The sequence below is a fragment of the Molossus molossus genome, unplaced genomic scaffold (genome assembly GCF_014108415.1).
Source record: "Molossus molossus isolate mMolMol1 unplaced genomic scaffold, mMolMol1.p scaffold_m16_p_3, whole genome shotgun sequence".
Classification (NCBI taxonomy): Eukaryota; Metazoa; Chordata; class Mammalia; order Chiroptera; family Molossidae; genus Molossus; species Molossus molossus.
Window position 1 is genome coordinate 87,828,812 of NW_023425366.1, and position 11,047 is coordinate 87,839,858.

The following is an 11,047-nucleotide window of genomic DNA, read 5'->3' on the forward strand; positions in this document are numbered from 1 at the left end:
GTTTAGAATTAAAATATACTTGAACTCAGTGCATGATAGTGTTTTAGAAGGCAAAATCCTGATTTTTTTTTTAATCCTAATAGTATTTTTCTATAAAGTGTATTGAATGGTGTACTCTCCTGCTAAGGTAATTTCGGGGTTCAACTCAAGGTTTGAAAGAGTTCATGGGGAATTGATGAACACATTCACTGGATATTTTCTTTCAGTTCATCATGGTGTAGGTGATGGAAAGAAGTACCAATGTATTATGATTTCTGCCCTCAGTTAACTTGCAGTCTAACTGGGAAAGTACACTAGCAGAGTTTTAGGATCACAGATAATTAAAGGCCAACTGAAATGGAGATATGAAAAACAGTGAGAAGGTCTAGACCAGTGATTCTCAATCTTCCTAATGCCGCGACCCTTTAATACAGTTCCTCACGTTGTATGTGGGCGTATTTGCATGTGGGCGGACCAACTGGAGACAGACAAAGGAGCAGTGTCTTGGTTCCTAAGACCTTCTGATGGTCTTAGGCCACCCCTGTGAAAGGGTTGTTTGACCTCCAAAGGCGTCGTGACCCACAGGTTGAGAACTGTTGGTCTAGACAGCAGCAAGATGGGTTTATTAAGAAACTCTTGGAATTTTTTTTATACTGAGATAGGACTAGAGAGCTGGGTAGGACATGGCCAGCAGTGGGAAAGGGCAAAAACACATCAGGAATGTGAGTGAAGTCTTGGGGTACAGCACTGAGAATCAGTAGGGAGGGTGTGGGGCTGAGTGGGAGGGAAGCATAAAACCACTGACCCGACTAAAGCAAGATGCATATTGAAAAGCCATATGAAATAAGGTGAGTCAGATTATAAGAAAGTGACAGTGCTACTCCGGGACCTGCTACTGTGGTGTTGGCATATCAGAGATGTTTAGACAAGGCTGACTGACAGGACAGTTGGGTAGGAAGAGTATTAGTTTGGGAAATGAAAGGCATAGTATATGCCAGGGCTGATAAGTACGTAGATGGTGGTGGTAGCCCCTTATATACTATAGCAGCTGAGTGATACACTCACAGATGAGATTTGAGAGGAAGTTTTTTGTAGTATTTATGAATTTAGGATCTAAAATTGGACCACCTGGGTTTAAATTCTGGCTCTGCCACTTATTAGCTGTGGGATATTAGACAAGCCATATTTAAACTGTCTTTGTGAGTAGTAATCAGTTACTGTGTGAAAAACAGTTACAGCAATGCCTGGATTATAATCACGGCTATAAATTTTACCTACTATTTATTAAGCTAGCAGCAGTGTCTAAGTAAATAGATAAAAATATATTTAATAAAGAAAAAAGCAGATGTAATAGTACATCTTGTATTTAAGGGAAGTGGTAGAAATGGACTCAGAAAGTGAGAAAAAGAAAGTCACTATCTAAAGTAGTAACCTTGAGTCTGAAATATTGTGGGTGATAGAAATAACATGATTTGCCAACTAGATTTTGCTCCAATTTAGTAAGTAACACGGACAAATGACTTCTATATTCACTTCAACTGTAAAAGATACGTAACTAGTTTCTAAAGTTTCTTCCAGTTCTAATTTTTGAAGGTGGTTAATGATAGGAACTTATAAGGATGTTTCTCTCCTGGGCTTAAAATATTCCATTCTCAGAGTATTGAGAAAACATCTCAATGACAGATTCTGGGAAATTGGTTAAAATGTTGGAAGCATTATAATGGGCATCGTTATTCTTGTAATCTAATGGAAGGTAAAATCTACAAACTCGTCATCAGTAATGCTTGAGATTAGAGATCTAAGAAATATTAAATGGATGATTCATGGAAATAAAAAATTGAAAAAGAAGCAGGGATTACTAGAGCCTAGAAAGGATTCTCTAAAAAATCATGTCTATTTCAGCTCTTTTCTTTGGCACAGTCAGAAGAATCCAGACTCAGGCATTTTTTACAAAGTTTCTTCAAATTCTTTGTAGAAAAGGTATAGAAAGGCTATATGGACTACTAGGTGGATCAGTAACTGGTTGAAATCGTTTGAAGTTACTCTCAAATATTTGATATGGAAAAGGGTGAATTATTGATTCAAAGATCTCTGTGGGATGGAATTCAAAGTGGAAGATGAAAGCTATAAGGTAGGAAAACTGCTGAATTTAAGAGAAATATGTTTAACAGAGTTGTCTAACAATAAAGGAGGCTACCAGGGGGTCATGGATTCCCAGTGCTGATTATGTTAAAAGAAAACGGACAGCCCTGTTTCAGGGAATCAGAGAGAGCGTGGCATGGATATTTGTTGGTTTTTACCTGCCCAGCATGCTTTCCCTCATACACTTGCACAGCAATAAAGCCTTGCTATGAAGAATTAACCTACTTTTATTGGAAAAGGTCTAAGAGGGGCTATTAATAGAATATTCTTTTCTCTCCAGGCCAAATTGACAACTTGATCTAAGTCGATCAGAATCTCTCTAGAATTTGAGCTGTCAGGGTGGGAGCTTATTCATCCTTTGGGACAAACACAATAGAAATAGCCCATTAGTTCCCACAGCTGGATATTCAGAATTGCTCTAATTTCTGTCCTTTCTAGAAAGTGGCTTTTCAGTGTCTATCTCACTTTTCTAATCAGTTCATAATATTAAAAATCTATGCAGATTTGTTTTCTGTTGTTTACAACCACAGAATCCTGGTTGATATACATAGATGTCAAGATGCACATTGATGATTGAATTAAATCTCTGATAAAAAAATCTTTATGTACAGACTGCCTATAATTTTCTGATTTAGGAAAAAAAGACATTTGTCTCTTTTCAATAGGAAAAATGATAGAGAAGTAAGGGAATTAGACAAATTTTGACAGGTTGAAAAAAATCTCCACTATATTTTCTTATGCCTGTGAATTTTTATGTAATATTCATAATTATCTATTTTATATGCTTTTGGAATTTTTATTTATCTAAAGCTTTCTTTTTGGTCCCAATGTCCTACATTGTTCTGGATTGAATCTGTGACATCCTGATCTGTAAATGATTGAAGGACCCAAAAGTAATTTCATGAAATCTGACATTATCTCCATCAATGTCAGCTTCAGCAAATGAGCAGTCACATTTAAACTGCAGGCCAGGTCCAGCTGGTGTGGCTCAGCGGTTGAGCATCGACCCATGCACCAAGAGGTCACTGGTTTGATTCTCGGTCAGGACACATGTCCAGGTTGTGGGCCCAGTCCCCAGTGTGGGACATGCAGGAGGTGGCCAATCAATGTTGTCTCTCATCGATGTTTCCATCTCTCTCTCCCTCTCCCTTCCTCTCTCTCTAAAATCAATAAAGGAAAAAAAAATTAAACTGCAGGCCAGGGGGCCCTGTCACTTAGGAAAATAAGTGGAATATTCTACCTTGAAGAGATTGAACTGATTCTCTGGAACAAATGGTGAATTCCCTGAATTGGAGGCTCTTACTATCAGATCCACAAGATGTTGTCTTCATGTATTCAAATATGTCATCTGGATGATTATTGCACATATGCAAATGCAGTGGACTAAGAAATCCGAAACAATCCCCTCTGGTTTGGCTCTTGTAGAGAAAATGTGCTTAGTATGTTCTTTCTGTCCTCTGCTTGGCTAATCCATACTCTGTGACTGACCATGGGAGTTTTAGATCCTCACTCATCTGAAGCTTTCCTATGTTCTCAGAATCACCTTGGTTCCTGCCAGTTCTGTCCTTTATCTCTTCTCTGTTTTGGTGCTAGTTAGTGATAGATCTTTAATCATCTCTCTGATTTCTCCTATGTTAATTGGGCCAAATTTTCTTATTTTGGGAAAAATATATAAAATATGTTTATTTCCTCAGGTTTTTTTTAAACCCATTTTTTCCCTTTATTTTATTAATCTCAGCCTATGTCTTTATTAATTTCCTATTTAAATTCCTTATGATTTATTTAGTTTCTTTTCTCCAATGAATATTTTATTCATGTAGTTTTTTTCTTCATAGTTAAAGATTTTTGTAACTATATTTTTTGTTGATACAGATTTTGTTGTGCTTTATTAGTATTGCCATAAATTATGTATTCTGATTTTTTAGGGTTTTTTTATTAATTAATTTTTGTTACAGATGTTTCTTCTTTTCCCCCTACTGATTCCCCCCTCCCTCTCCCTCCCTGCTCTTTCCCCAGTTTGTTGTCCATGTCCACTGTCCATGCATACATGCATATAAGTTCTGTGGTTTATCTCTTCCCCACCACCCCCCTATTTAGGGGATTGTCAGTCTGTATCCCATTTACGCGTCCTAGGACTACCCCCTTCCTCAGACTGTTATGTTCATTATATTCCACAAATAAGTGAGATCTTATGAAACTTGTCTTTCTCTGTTTGGTTTGTTTCACTTAGGATGATACTTTCCAGGTCCCTCCATGTAGTCTCAAAGGATAAGAGGTCTTTCTTTCTTACAGCTGCCTAGTACTCCATTGTGTATATGTACCTCAGCTTTTTTATCCATTCGTCTACTGATGGACACTTGGGCTGTTTCCAGATCTTAGCTATTGTAAATAGTGCTGCTACAAACATGGGGGTACATATATTCTTTCTGATTGGTGTTTCAGGCTTCTTAGGGTATATTCCTAGAAGCGGGATCACTGGGTCAAATGGCAGTTCAATTTTTAATTATTTGAGATAACACCATAGTGTTTTCCATAGTGGCTGCACCAGTCTGCATTCCCACCAGCAGTGTAACAAAGTCCCCTTTTCTCCACACCCTCGCCAACACTTGTTGTTTGATTTGTTGATGGTGGCCATTCTGACAGGTGTGAGGTGATACCTCATTGTTCTTTTAATTTGCATCTCTCTGATAATTAGTGATGATGAGCATTTCTTCATATGTTTCTTAGCCATTTGTATGTCCTGTTTGGAGAGGTGTCTATTTAGTTCCTCTGCCCATTTTTTAATTGGATTCTTTGTCTTCCTTTTGTGGAGTTGTAGGAGCACTCTATATGTATTGGAAATTAACCCCTTATCTGATATATCATTGGCAATTATGCTCTCCCATACAGTGGGTAGCCTTTCCGTTTTGATGATTGTATCTTTCGCTGTGCAGAAGCTTTTGAGTTTGATGTAGTCCCATGTGTTCATTTTCTCCTTTGTTTCTATTGCCTTAGGTGATGTGTCAGTAAAAATTCTGCTGTGTATGATGTCTGAAATTTTGTTCCCTACAGTCTCTTCTAGGATTTTTATGGATTTATGAGTTACATTTAAGTCTTTTATCCATTTTGAGTTTATTCTTGTGTAGGGTGTAAGTTGATGGTCTAGTTTCATTTTTCTGCAAGTAGCTGTCCAATTTTCCCAGCACCATTTATTAAAGAGGCTGTCCTTACTCCACTGTATACTCTTGCCACCTTTGTCAAATATTAATTGAGCATATTGCCTTGGGTCCATTTCTGGGTTCTCTGTTCTGTTCCACTGGTCTATATGCCTGTTCTTGTGCCAGTACCAGGCTGTTTTGATTACAGTGGCATTGTAGTATAACCTGAAATCTGGTATTGTGATCCCTCCAACTTTGTTCTTCCTTTTCAAGATTGCTGTGGCTATTCGAGGCCTTTTTTGGTTCCATATGAACTTTTGAAATAATTGTTCTAATTCTGTGAAGAATGCCATTGGTATTTTGATGGGGATTGTGTTGAATCTATAGATTGCTTTGGGTAATATGGACATTTTAATGATGTTAATTCTCCCATTCCATGAATAGGGTATGTGCTTCCACTTTTTTATATATTCCTCTATTTCTTTTTTCAATGACCTGTAGTTTTCTACAAATAGGTCCTTTATTTCTTTGGTTAAGTTTATTCCTAGGTATCTTAATTTTTTTGCCGCAATGATAAATGGGATTTTTTGCTTAGTTTCTCTTTCTATGAGTTCATCATTTATGTATAATAATGACATCAATTTCTTGACATTGATTTTGTATCCTGCTACTTTGCCAAATTCATTTATTAAGTCTAGTAAACTTTTGATGGAGTCTTTGGGGTTTTCTATGTATAGTATCATGTCATCTGCAAATAATGACAATTTCAATTCCTCCTTTCCAATTTGGATCCCTTTTACATTTTCTTCCTGTCTGATTGCTGTGGCTAGGACTTCCAGTACTATATTGAATAGGAGTGGCGAAAGTGGGCATCCTTGCCTTGTTCCTGTTCTTAAGGGAAATGCTTTTAGTTTTTGCCCATTGAGTATGATGTTGGCTGTAGGTCTTTTATATATGGCCTTTATTATGTCTAGATATGATCCCTCTATTCCCACACTGCTGAGCGTTTTTATCAGAAATGGATGCTGGATTTTGTCTAAGTCTTTTTCAGCATCTATTGATATGATCATGTGGTTTTTATTCTTAATTTATTTATGTGGTGTATCACGTTTATGGATTTGTGAATACTGTACCAGCCTTGCATCCCTGGGATGAATCCCACTTGGTCATGGTGGATAATTTTTTTGGTGTATTGCTGGTATTTTATTTGGTGATTTGCTAGTATTTTGTTTAGGATTTTGGCATCTATGTTCATCAGGGATATTGGCCTGTAGTTTTCTTTCTTCGTAGTGTCTTTTTCTGGTTTTGGAATTAGAATTATACTGGCTTCATAAAATGAGTTTGGTAGTCTTCCTTATTCTTGAATTTTTTGAAATAGTTTGAGGATAATGGGTATTAGTTCTTCTTTGAATGTTCGGTAAAACTCCCCTGTGAAGCCATCCGGGCCTAGGCTTTTGTTTGCTGGGAGAGTCTTGATTACATCTTCAATTTCTTCTGTTGTTATTGGTCTGTTCAAGTTTTCTATCTCTTCCTGATCCAGTTTTGGGAGACTATGTGTTTCTAGAAATTTGTCCATTTCGCTTAGATTGTCGAATTTGTTGCCATACAATTGTTCATAGTAGTTGTTAACGATCTTTTGTATTTCTGTGGTGTCAGTTGTTATCTCTCCTCTTTCATTTCTGATTCTGTGTATTTGGGTTCTCTCTCTCTTTGTTTCTTGGTGAGTCTAGCTAAGGGTCCATCAACCTTGTTTATCTTTTCGAAAAACCAGCTCTTTGTTTTATTGATCCTTTGAATTGTTTTTTTGGTCTCTATGTCATTTATTTCTGCTCTGATCTTTACTAGTTTTTAGATAGTCTGTACATTTAAGTTCAGCTTTGAGTTAAGTAATTTTTATAAACATGTTCATGTTTCTTAATTTCTAAAAGGTTAATTTTTGTCACTGATTATTTCTAAATTTTTATTTTTTATTTGACATATTTCAGAGAATATGGGATACACAAATTTCTATTTCAAGTTTTTAAAATATATATTTTGTGGAAAATTACATGAAATAGTTTTGTAAAGCTTTTTTAGACATAAGAGTTAATACACTTTATTTAAGCGACAAAGTTCTCTTTCTCTCCTAATATAGAAAGAATTAAATACTTTCTACATGCATTATACTTTTTCCACTATATCTCTCTGATTCTGAAAAAATTGTTGTATACTGAAGTATCCTAGTATTTTATTTCTCTTAGTAGTATCTTCAAGGAGCAGAAGTTTTTGCTTTTTATTAAATCCTATTTATCAATTATTCTATGAATTAAGGTTTTGGTGTATATCTAAGAAATCTTTGCCTAACCCAAGACCACAAACTTTTAAAAAAATCTTTTGTGTTCTTCAAAAAGTTTTATAGTTTTATAAGGTTTACCATGTATTTTGAGTTATTTTTCTATATGCTGCATTGTATGGATCTAAATTAATTTTTGTATTTGAGATCCAAACGTTTCAGTACTGTTAGTTGAAAACACTGTGCATTGCACCTGGGAATCAGTTATCCATATGGGTCTACTTCTGCACTCTCTCTCTCTCTCTATTTTTTTCCTGTTCCATTGATCTATTTCTCTGTCTTTACACAACTACTGCACTATTTTGCTTACTGTAGCTTTGTCATGTCTTGAAATAAGGTAGAGTTAGTTATCCTACTTCGTACTTTTTTTTCAAAGTTGTTTTGGCTATTTTAGGTGTATTGCATTTTTGTACGAATTTTAGGAAGAGCTTTTTAATCTCTCCAAAAACTGCCTGCTTTGATTTTTATTGGAATTGCATTACATTTTCAGGTCTATTTGGGAGAATTGGCATCTAAACAACTTTGAGTCTTCTGGCTCATTAAAATATTATTCTGCTTTTTTAGGTCTTTTTAAATTTCAGGAATAGTTAATCCTGAACATATATTGTAAGAATTGTATCTAAGTGCTTTACTTTTTTGGGTGCCTTTGTAAATACATGTATTTTTTCCTTTTTTTTTAAAAAAAAAAAATTGTTTTAGAGCAGTTTTAAGTAAAACTAAGAGGAAGTTAAGAGATTTTCCATTTACCCCTTGCCCCATCCCATGTGTAGCCTCCCTCATTATCAACAAACCCCCAAAGAGTGTTACATTTGTAACAACTGATGAATCTACATTGACTCATCATAGCCACCCAAAATCCATAATTGACTTTAGATTTTACTCTTGTGTTGTATATGAGTTTGGACAAATATATATTGATATGTCTTGGTTATTCTGATATCAGAGATACCAGAATTTTTCCTGCCCTAAAAATTCTCTGTCCTCTGTCTATTTATCCCTCCTCTTGAATCCCTGGAAACTACTAATCTTTTTTACTGTCTTCATAGTTTTGCCTTTTCTGGAATGTCATATAGTTGGAATCATACAATATGTAGTCTTTTCAGATTGGCTCCTTTCACTTAGTAATATGCACATAATTTTTTCTATGTCTTTTCATGGCCTTATAGCTCATTTCTGTTTAGTGCTGGATAATATTTTGTTGTCTGGATGTGCCTCAGTTTATTTATTCATTCACCTAGTGAAGATTGATTCCAAGTTTGGGATATTGTGAATAAAGCTGCTATAAACATCTCTGCGCAGATTTTTGTGTGGACATATGTTTTTATCTCATTTGGGTAAATATCAAGGAGCACAATTGGTAGATCATATGGTAGAAGTATGTTTAATATTTTAAGAAATCACCAAACTGTCTCCCAAAGTGGTTGTACCATTTTGCATTTCCACAATTAATGAATGAGAGTTCCTGTTGTTCCACTTTCTTGCTAGCATTCTCTATTGTCAGTGTTGCGGATTTTGGCCATTATAATGGTGTTTAGTGGGATCCCTCGTTGTTTTAATTTGCATTTCCCTGATGACATCTGATGTGGAACATCGTTTCATATGCTGATTTGCCACCTATATATATTCTTTGGTGAGGTGTCTGTTAAGGTCTTTGGCCCTTTCTTTATTATTTAATCAGATTGTTTTCTTATTTAAGAATTTTTGTATATTTTAGATAGTAGTTTTTCATCAGGTGTGTATTTTGCAAATATTTTCTCCCTGTCTGTACCTTGTTTGTCCATTAGTTCGACATTGTCTTTCTCAGAGTGAAAGATTTTAATTTTATTGAATTTCAGCTTGTTATTTGTGTTTTTCATGGGTCTTGCCTTTCTTGTCGTTTCTAAGAAGTTGTCACCAAAACTGTTTTATTTCAAATTCCAACCATTCAATTCTGATATATAGGGATATGATTGAGTATTGTATATTGACTTTGTGTCCTGAAAACATGCTAAACTCACAAATCAGTCCAAACACCTCATGCGTAGATTCTTCTTTTTTTTTAATCTTTATTGTTGAATGTAAAATGTATTACAAATATTCCACATTTTTCCCCCATTGACCCCCTCCTCCCCACTCCCGCCCCCCTCCTGCCTTTTCCCACACTATTGTCTGTGTCCATTGGTTATGCATATAAGTTCTTTGGTTTATTTCTTCCCAACCCCTTTCCCTTTGAGGTTCGTCAGTCTAGCAATGAATTTGTACTTCTTAATCCCTTCACCTTTTTCACCCATTCCCCAACCCCCCTCCCATCTGGCAACCAACAAAATGTTCTCTGTATCTGTGAGAATGTTTCTGTTCTACCTGTTCATTTTGTTTGTAGATTCCATTGTTGATAGATATGTATTCATTGCCATTTTGTTTGTTCATATATTTTATCTTTTTCTTCAAAAAGACCCTTCATCATTTCATTTAATAATGGTTTGGTGGTGATGAACTCCTTTAACTTTTTCTTGTCTGGGAAACTCTTTATATGGCCATCAATTCTAAATGACAGCTTTGCAGGATAGAGTAATCTTGGTTGTAGGTTCTTACTTTTCATCACTGTGAATATTTCTTACCATTCCCTTCTGGCCTGCAAAGTTTCTTTTGAGAAATCAGCTGACAGCCTTATGGGAACTCCCTTGTAGGTAACTAGCTGCCTTTCTCTTGCTGCTTTTAAGATTCTCTCTTTGCCTTGAAACTTTTGCATTTTGATGATGATGTGTCTTGGTGTGGGCCGCTTGGGGTTCTTCTTGTTTGGGACTCTCTGTGCTTCCTGGACTTGCATGTCTGTTTTCTTCACCAAGTTAGGAAAGTTTTCTGCCAATATGGTTTCAAACAGATTTTCGATTTCTTGTTCTCGCTCTTCTCCTTCTGGCACCCCCAAGATGCGAATGTTGGCACGCTTGAAGTTGTCCCAGAGGCTCCTTACACTATCCTCATTTTGTTGGATTCTTTTTTCTTTTTGCTGTTCTGATTGGGCATTTTTTGCTTCCTTATATTCCAAATCACTGGTTTGCTCCTTGGATTTACATACTCTATTATTGAAGCTGTGTAAATTATTCTTTATTTCAGTTAATGCCTCCTTCAATTCTAACTGTGCATCCATGATTTCTAACTGGTCTTTTTTTATTCTCTTGAGGCCCTCCCTAAGTTCACTGAGGTTCTCACTAAGTTCATTGAGCATCCTTATAAGCAGTATTTTGAATTCAGCATCTGTTAGGTTGCTTATCTCCATTTCGCTTAGTTGTTTTCTTGGGGTTTTGTTCTGTTCTTTCATTTGGGACCTGTTTCATTTGGGATCCTATGGTTAAGCAAGTGGCAACAGCTTGGGTGGGCATGAAAGTTGGGTAGGGTGGGCCTGAAAGTTGGGTAGGGTGGGGCGGGGCCTCAAGGAGTCACCAGGGCAGGGCTACCAGTGTGAGCCACGTTGCTGGAG